This window comes from Ictidomys tridecemlineatus, chromosome X, assembly GCF_052094955.1.
Source record: "Ictidomys tridecemlineatus isolate mIctTri1 chromosome X, mIctTri1.hap1, whole genome shotgun sequence".
NCBI classification, from domain to species: domain Eukaryota; kingdom Metazoa; phylum Chordata; class Mammalia; order Rodentia; family Sciuridae; genus Ictidomys; species Ictidomys tridecemlineatus.
Genome location: NC_135493.1, coordinates 95160851 through 95168865, shown reverse-complemented (window position 1 = coordinate 95168865; position 8015 = coordinate 95160851). Strand labels below are relative to the sequence as shown.

Genomic DNA, 8015 nt, shown 5'->3' with positions numbered 1-8015 from the left:
CCAGGAAGTAAGGAAATGCTGTTGTGGAAAGATATGATTCCCAACTGATTTGAAATATAGACGAATAGCATGTTTTAGAAAGGGGCCAGGACTTTAATGGAAAAAAAGTAGTTATCAGATTTTTTTTTCTTGTCTTTCTTTGCCTTCTCTTCTGGCACCAGTTAAAGGAACATTTCTCATCCTTCTCCCCATGCACACAAAAGATGATACCTGATATGAAATGCTGTCAAATCCTGCTTCATTAAAGCCCACAAAAGCTAATGCACAGCTTCCCTCACACTGCCCTAAAATGGGAACAAAGAAGCAGAATAATGTCAAAATAGAACACAAAGGAAAAGAGTTTGTCCTCTGGGCCTGGCAGATGAAAGCTATCAGGAATCATCTGTGAATGTTAGGCCGGGCCAGTGTTTCTAGGACTCATTTCATGGATGATGGGGGATTGCCAGACTGGGTGACTTGTGTAAACACAGCAAGAGTACAGCTAAGGGCCTTCTACAAGGGCCTAAGCCATTCTCCTCTCATCCATGTAGTCATAGGCAACAAGAGGGACTCTATCTCAGGACAGGGACAGCTAAAGAATCAGGGAATACAGACTTCTCACTTATTTTCCACGTGACAGAATGCTCTTTGAAGAGGAAAGTGTTCAAACTCTTATGGTTTGGATGTGAGGTGTCCCCCAAAAGTTCACGTGCAAGACAATGCAAGGTTCAGAGGAGAAATCATAGGGATTAACTGAGTGTTAACTGAAGGCAGGTGGTTGTGGCTGGAGGAGGTGGACATTGGAGGTGTGGCTTTGGATACATATTTGTATCTGGCCAGTGGAGTCTCTCTCTGCTTCCTGATCATCATTTGAGCCACTTCCCTCTGCCACACTCTTCTGTCATGATGTTCTACCTCATCTTGAGTCCTGAGGAAGGGAGCCTGCTGTCTATGGACTGAGACCTCTGAAACTGTGATAAAATAAACTTTTCCTTCCCTAAAATTGTTCTCGTCAGATTTTTCAGTCACAGCAGCAAAAAAAGCTGACTAAAACCATAGCTGTAAGAAAAAGGAAGTCCCAGAAAATGTCTGATCACTATTGGTGGCATACATAATGATGAGGACCAAATTACTTTGCTTTGTGGCATATTAATAGGGTTTAATAAAAGTCACAGATGGGGCAAATGTATTTCATCAGGTCAAAATGTGATCCTGTGGGCTGTGAGTCACTAAAGTGACACCATCAGGAAATGGCAGAGGTAGAATTTGAAATCCAGCATTAGAGGGTGTGATGATATGACACTATTACTACCTCACAATGCCTGTTCACTTAAGTTCCTGGCATGTCTGTCACCCTCTTTCATTGTTCTGCCATCCATAGGTAAAGTCACTTGCTGGGATGTTGTCACTGGGATCTGGGAGGAGAGAGACAGTAAGGGATGAACAGCCACTGTGATCAACTCTCTTTGGTTGGCAAGTCAGGTGCATCTTATTTGGCCTTACCCAAAAGCCGAGCCTGAGACAAGTATTTGAGAACAGATGTTTTGTTCAGGAGAAGATTCCAAAGAGCAGAAGTGAGAGAGGAGTGATTGAGAGACAGGGATGGAGAGAAAAAAACATATAAGGGCTCATTATCAGGATCCAGTTTGAATTGGACCTTTTAAGAAACATAAGAAATGCCAACAGTCACCAGAAACTGAAAGAGGCAAAGAATAATTCTCCCTTGGAGCTTCCAGAGGGAGTCCAACTCTGCTGTCACCTTAATTTCAGACTTCTGGCCTCTAGAAATGCAAGAGGATACATTTCTGATGTTTTAAGACACCCAGTTTGTGGTAATTTGTTATGGCAGCTGTAGGGAACTTATATACTAGATGTTTGCTAGTCCTTCAAATTTGAAAAGAGAGAACCATTGCCTTGGAGAGAGTGGCATAAAATATTACTTAAACAATTAAAATAATTATTATGTAGTAATAGCCTTAGTGGAAGTGTGTGCAAAGCTATGTGGGAGTGAAGAATGGTTTATACAATGAGATCACATAATAGTGCAGAACCATATAATGATTAAAAGAGCTGCCTGGGTTCAATTCCTGGCCCACTACTTACTCCACCATATATAGTTGTATATCCTGATTAAGTTGATTAACCTATCTGGGCCTCAGTTTCCCAACTGTAATGCAGGGATGGCAATAATGATACTTTTTTCATATGGGGTTTTATTGAGAGTTGAATGAGATAATACATTTAAAATCCTTAGGAAAAAAAATAATTCCTGGTAGACACTCAGTAGATACTATTCAGGAAGAACTTTCATGCAATAAGGTATTCTTTCTCATAGTGTCCCTGATAGTGTGCTACAGGTGGATTCTCATCGAGTCTGGCTGGAAAACTGGAAAGGAGAAACAATTTTTGTTGATATCATAGAGAAGAAGAATCTTATGGGGGGCTGGGGATGTGGCTCAAGGGGTAACGCACTCACCTGGTGTGCCTGCAGACCAGGTTCGATCCTCAGTACCACATACAAACAAAGATGTTGTGTCCGCCGAAAACTAAAAAATAAATATTGAAAGTCTCTCTCCCTCCTCTCTCTCTCCCTCTCTCATTCTCTCTTTAAAAAAAAAGAATCTTATGGGAAAACCTTAATGAAGTTGTTTATGAATCTCTGGTATTTTCCCAGACCTGTGTATTAATGCATGCAATCTCAAACTTCGTATTAAAAATGTTTGAGAAATGAATGAAGAGACTGACCAATGTACAAGCACAACACTGGCTATTGGGTTGTGCACCCATGAGCTAGGGCTCACTTGTGTAGCAAAAGTATTGCAAATAGAACCAGAAATGAAACCACAACCTATACAGGGATGGTCAGAACTTGCAGACTGAACACAACTAGGTCAATTCCTGACAAGACAAACAAAGGAAAAGAAAAGAAAAGACAAATACAAATGTGCTTCATAGGATATAAGCAAGACCCAGAATTCAATAACATAATATTCAATACATCTAGAATACAATGCCAAATTGCATAGCATACAAAAAAGAAAGATATAATGCTGAGGGAAAAAAAAAGCTAAAATTGTCAGACTAAGATTTTAAAATAGCTTTCTTCTTTCTTTCTTTCTTTCTTTCTTTCTTTCTTTCTTTCTTTCTTTCTTTCTTTCTTTCTTTCTTTCTTTCTTTCTTTCTTCCCTTCCTTCCTTCCTTCCTTTCTTTCTTTCTTTCTTTCTTTCTTTCTTTCTTTCTTTCTTTCTTTCTTTCTTTCTTTCTTCCTTTCTTTCTTTCTTTCTTTCTTTCAGTTTTGGGGATTGAACCCAGGGTCTTGCACATGCTAGGCAAGCATTCTATTACTGGGCTATACCCCCAGCCTCTTAAAACAGATATAAAATTCTCAAAGAAATAGAGGTGACCACTGTTGAGACAGATGGAAATATTGGAAGTTTCAACAACAACAACAACAACAACAACACTCACACACACACACACACACACACATACACACACATATATATATACATAGACAGATTCATATATGGATATAGAAGATATGAGGTGTCTGTATATAGAGCTCCTGTGTGAATACCCAAATGGTTAGAAGTGAAATGATTAGATTATGAGAGCTATAACTCAACCAGTAGATTAGCCCATTTGATGAATTAATAATTTTAAAGAGCTACTGTAATGGGTGGTAAACCATGATCCTCAAATAAACTTTTCTTCTCCAAGTGGTTCTTATCAGGTTATTTTCGTCATGGTAGTGGAAAGATACAATATATCTATAATATATACATATATCTCAGTAGAAAATTTAAAAATAAAAACATAAGAAAAATCTCACTGGATGAGCTTAATAACACAATGTAGACAGTGGAAGACAGGAACAACAGAAATTAACCAATCTGAATAACAGAGAAAAATATGGAGAATATGAACAAACCCTCATGAACCTATGGGACAATATCAAAAAGTCTAACAATCCATGACATCAAAAAAAAGAAGAGGCGGGGCTACGGTTGTAGCTCAGTAGTTTGATCCTCAGCACCACATAAAAACAAATAAATAGGAGACCCCCTTCATTATACAGAATTCAGGTATGACGATGTGAGGAAAAAAAAAAAGAAGTGGGTCACATTAGATTGGGTAGAGAGAAGTGATGGGAGGGGAGGGGAGGGGAAGGGGGGAAAGGAAGGACAGCAGAATAAAATAGACATTATTATTGCTGTATGTATATACATGACTGCATGACCAATGTAATTGTGCAACCTGTACATTCAGAAAAATGAGAAATTATATCCCATCTGATTCAAATGTATGATGTCAAGATCATTGTACTGTCATGTATAACTAAGTAAAACAAATAAAAAAACAAACAAACAAACTCAAATAAATAAAATAAAGGTATTGTGTTCAACTACAACTAAAAATAAATATAATAAAAGAAGAGGTGAAACAATTCTATGTTGAAAAATATTTGAAGAAAGCTTGCCCCTAAACTATTCTAATTTGGAAAAATACATAAATTATAAATTCAAGAAAATGAGCAAACCTCAATAAAATAAAACTAAAGAAATCCATAGCATAATAATCAGACTGAGAAAAACTAAACAGAAGAAAATACAAAAATCACCTCTCCGAGTTGAAAAATAATGCATTGCTTATAGGGTAACAATGATCTAAAGAACTCTGGAGGCCAGAAGGAAGGGATACAATATTTTTCAAGTACTGGAAAAAAGAATGGTTAACCTGAATTCTATATTTAGTAAAACTACTTTTCAGGGCTAAAAGTAAAATAAAGATATCCTCAGATGAAGAAAACTTTTATTGCCAGAAGAACTGTTCTAAAATAATTTCTAAAGAAATTTCTTGAAAAGGAAGGGAGATATTACCAAAAGGAAGCATGGAATATTAGGAATGAAGTAAGAAAATCAGGAATGCTAAATGGCAAATGCTTATTTACTACTATTAAAAAATCTTTGCTGAGTAAAAGTTGTGTGTGGTGGTACACCAGCTACTCTGGAGACTAAGGCAGCAGGATCATTTGAGCTTAGGAGTTTGAGATCAGCTTGAGAAACATAGCAAGACCTTGTCTCAGGAAAAAAAAAATCACTGAATAAATAAAATTAAACGTTTCTCTTTACTTGAATTTTTATAAAGTTTGAAAATTAATGAAAAAATTATAACATTTTATGATAGTATCTGCTGTGTTATTAGATATGAAATATAAGATAATTATAATATAAATGTGAAAGGATAAAGGACTATGCCGCAGTCTGGCTGGGCACAAATCAGGAGTCACTGAAGCAGGAACAAACTTTATTTCTGAACTCCACCAGTACACTCCACACACGCTCCCCAGGAACTCTCCCGAATGCCCACGCACGCGGCCTTCTCCCGGGACACACCACACACCAACCAGAAATCCCTCCTCCGGCACTTTGCCAACCAATGGGAACTCTCTGGGAATCCCTGCAAGAACCAAAGTAGCATGAGAACTCCAAAGTAGCCTGCCAAGGCGGACAGTAATGGCTTGCCTCTCAACCAATACTGTTGGCAAAATGCCAGGGGCCGTTCTGACTCGGCTGTGGCTCTCAGCAGGACTACTAGTAAATTTCTATATTCCACTTAAAGTGGTCAAATATCATCTCTAATTAGGGTGGGAAAAGTTAAGTATGTATATCCTAATACCTAGAGAATTCAGTCAAAAGTTTGTGAAAAGAGATAGTCAATGGAATAGAGTACCTAAAATATAACCAAAAATATTAAAATAACCAAAAGAAAACAGGCTAAAAGAAATAGGAATTAAAAAAAAAACAAACAGAAAACAACAAAATGGTATATATCATATTGACAATTACATTAAATAAAAGTGACCCAAACACACCAATTAAAAGACAGAGATTGTCATAATGGATTTTCTAAAATGACCAAACTCTATATTGTTAACAAGAAACTCATCTCAAATATAATGCAGAGCAAGGTTAAAAATGATAGAAAAATATATACACTAATCAGAACAAAGGGGAAGTGATATACTAATATCAGAGACTTGAGAGCAAAGTAAGTTACTGAGGGGAGACATTGCATAATGATGAAAGAACCAATTGTTGAGAAAACAAAAGACTGAATGTTCTCTCTGATATGCAGATGCTAACACACAATAAGCGGGGTGTTTGGGGTAGGGAAAAATAGAAGTTTACTGGATTAGACAAAGGGGAATAAAGGGAAGGGAGGAGAATGGAAATGGGAAAGAAAGCAGAATGAATTGAACATTACTTTCCTATGTTCACATATGAATACACAACCAGTGAAAGTCCACAACATGTACAATCACAAGAATGGGTACTTACACTCTATGTGTGTGTGATAGGTCAAAACACACTCTACTATTACGTATATCTAAAACAAAACAAAAAAAGAACCAATTGTTGGGAAGACATAACACTAAAAGCATATGCAAATAATAATATAACAATAAATGATATAAAGCAAAAACTAACTCACCTGAAAGAAAATATAGACAAATCCACAATTATAATCACAGTCTCTAGTACTCCTTCTCTACAGTCAGGAGACTAGACACAGAAAATAAGCAAGAATATAGAATAAGTGAAGTACCCCATCAAATAACTGGATCTAATTGTCAGTTTTAGAAAATTTTACCTAAAATCAGCAAAATACATATTATTTTCAAGTAAACATGGAATAAAGTAAACATGTAAACATGAATTTTAACAGATTTAAAGGATCTGAGATCATACAAAGTATGTTCTTTGCTCATAATGAGTTATACTTTAATTCTCTGAAATTAAACTATCACTCATTAACAGAAAGCTAAGAGGAAAATTCTCAAAAACAGTTGAAAGGTAAGCACACACTCCTAAACAATGTCTCAGACAAAAATCAAGTGCCAAGGAAAATTACAAATTATTTTAAACAAAACAAAAATGAAAATACAACATTTAAAACCTGTGGGATATAGCTAATGCAATGCTTCAAGGCGAATTTATACCATTAAAAAGAAGGAAGGTCTAAATTAATAATCTAGACTTACATCTTAAGAACCTACAAAAAGAATGAAGTAAAGGTAACACAATCAGAAGAAACTAAGAGAGACAAAACTCAACAAAAGTGAGAGTATAAAAACAATAGAAAAAAATTAATAAAACCAAATCTGTCCTTTGAAAGGTTTACAAAGTTAATAAACCTATACCAAAATTGACAAAGAAGTAGAAAAATAATTCAAATTACAAATATTAGAAATTAATGAAGGGATATTACTACAAATCCAATTGGCATTAAAAAGTAACAAGGGAACACCAGGAAGAATACTACCTACATGGATTTGACAACTTAGATGATATAGCCCAATTCCTTGCAAACCACAAATTATCAAAATTTACCTAAGATGAAACAAATAATTCGTGCAACTTATAAACTATCAAATAAATTAAATTCATAGCTAAAAACCTCCCCCAAGAGAAAGCCTAAATGGTTTCACTAGAGGATTCTACCATACATAGGACATAAAACTAACTTAATACAATATCTTCTAGATTGTAGACAGGTATGGAACGCACCTAAGTTCATTTTGTGAGGCTAACATTGCTTTGATACCAAAACCAGAGAAATCAATACAAGAATAGAAAACTATTGCTATGATAGTTTATTTATCATATTGCTATGATAGGACATATAAATATATATGTCTTATCCCTCAAATATTCATGTGTGGGAAGCTAGGTCCCAGTTTTGAGACTAGGTAGAATCTTTAAGAGGTGGACTTAGTGGGAAGTAATTAGATCATGGGGGCATCACACTTAGGAGGGACTGATGCTCATTTCATGAAAGTAGATTAGGTTTCATGGGACTGGATTAGTTACTGTGAGAGGAGGTTGTCATAAAGCAAAGCCATTCCAAGTGTTTAACCAGTCCCCATTTTCTTCTCGCTACATTTTCAATACTCTCACCAAGTGCTGATGCCATCTACCATATTATAAAGTGGCATAAGGTCTTCACCAGAGATGGCTGCGGGAGCATGGACT

At 36.0% G+C, this 8015-nt stretch overlaps 1 long non-coding RNA gene across 2 annotated transcripts; it reads right to left on the bottom strand.

Moving 5' to 3' along the window:
* Positions 1-2172: 2172 nt before the first annotated feature.
* On the bottom strand, positions 2173-6735 carry LOC144371641 (uncharacterized). 2 transcript variants are annotated; one of them, XR_013431594.1, is made up of 5 exons: positions 6634-6735; positions 6475-6545; positions 6321-6369; positions 2456-2525; positions 2173-2365 (listed from the first exon to the last, which is right to left on the bottom strand). It is a non-coding gene; the product is annotated as an uncharacterized LOC144371641 (long non-coding RNA). The 2 variants fall into 2 exon arrangements; XR_013431593.1 differs by having other exon boundaries at positions 6475-6720.
* Between the last annotated feature and the right edge of the window lie 1280 nt (positions 6736-8015).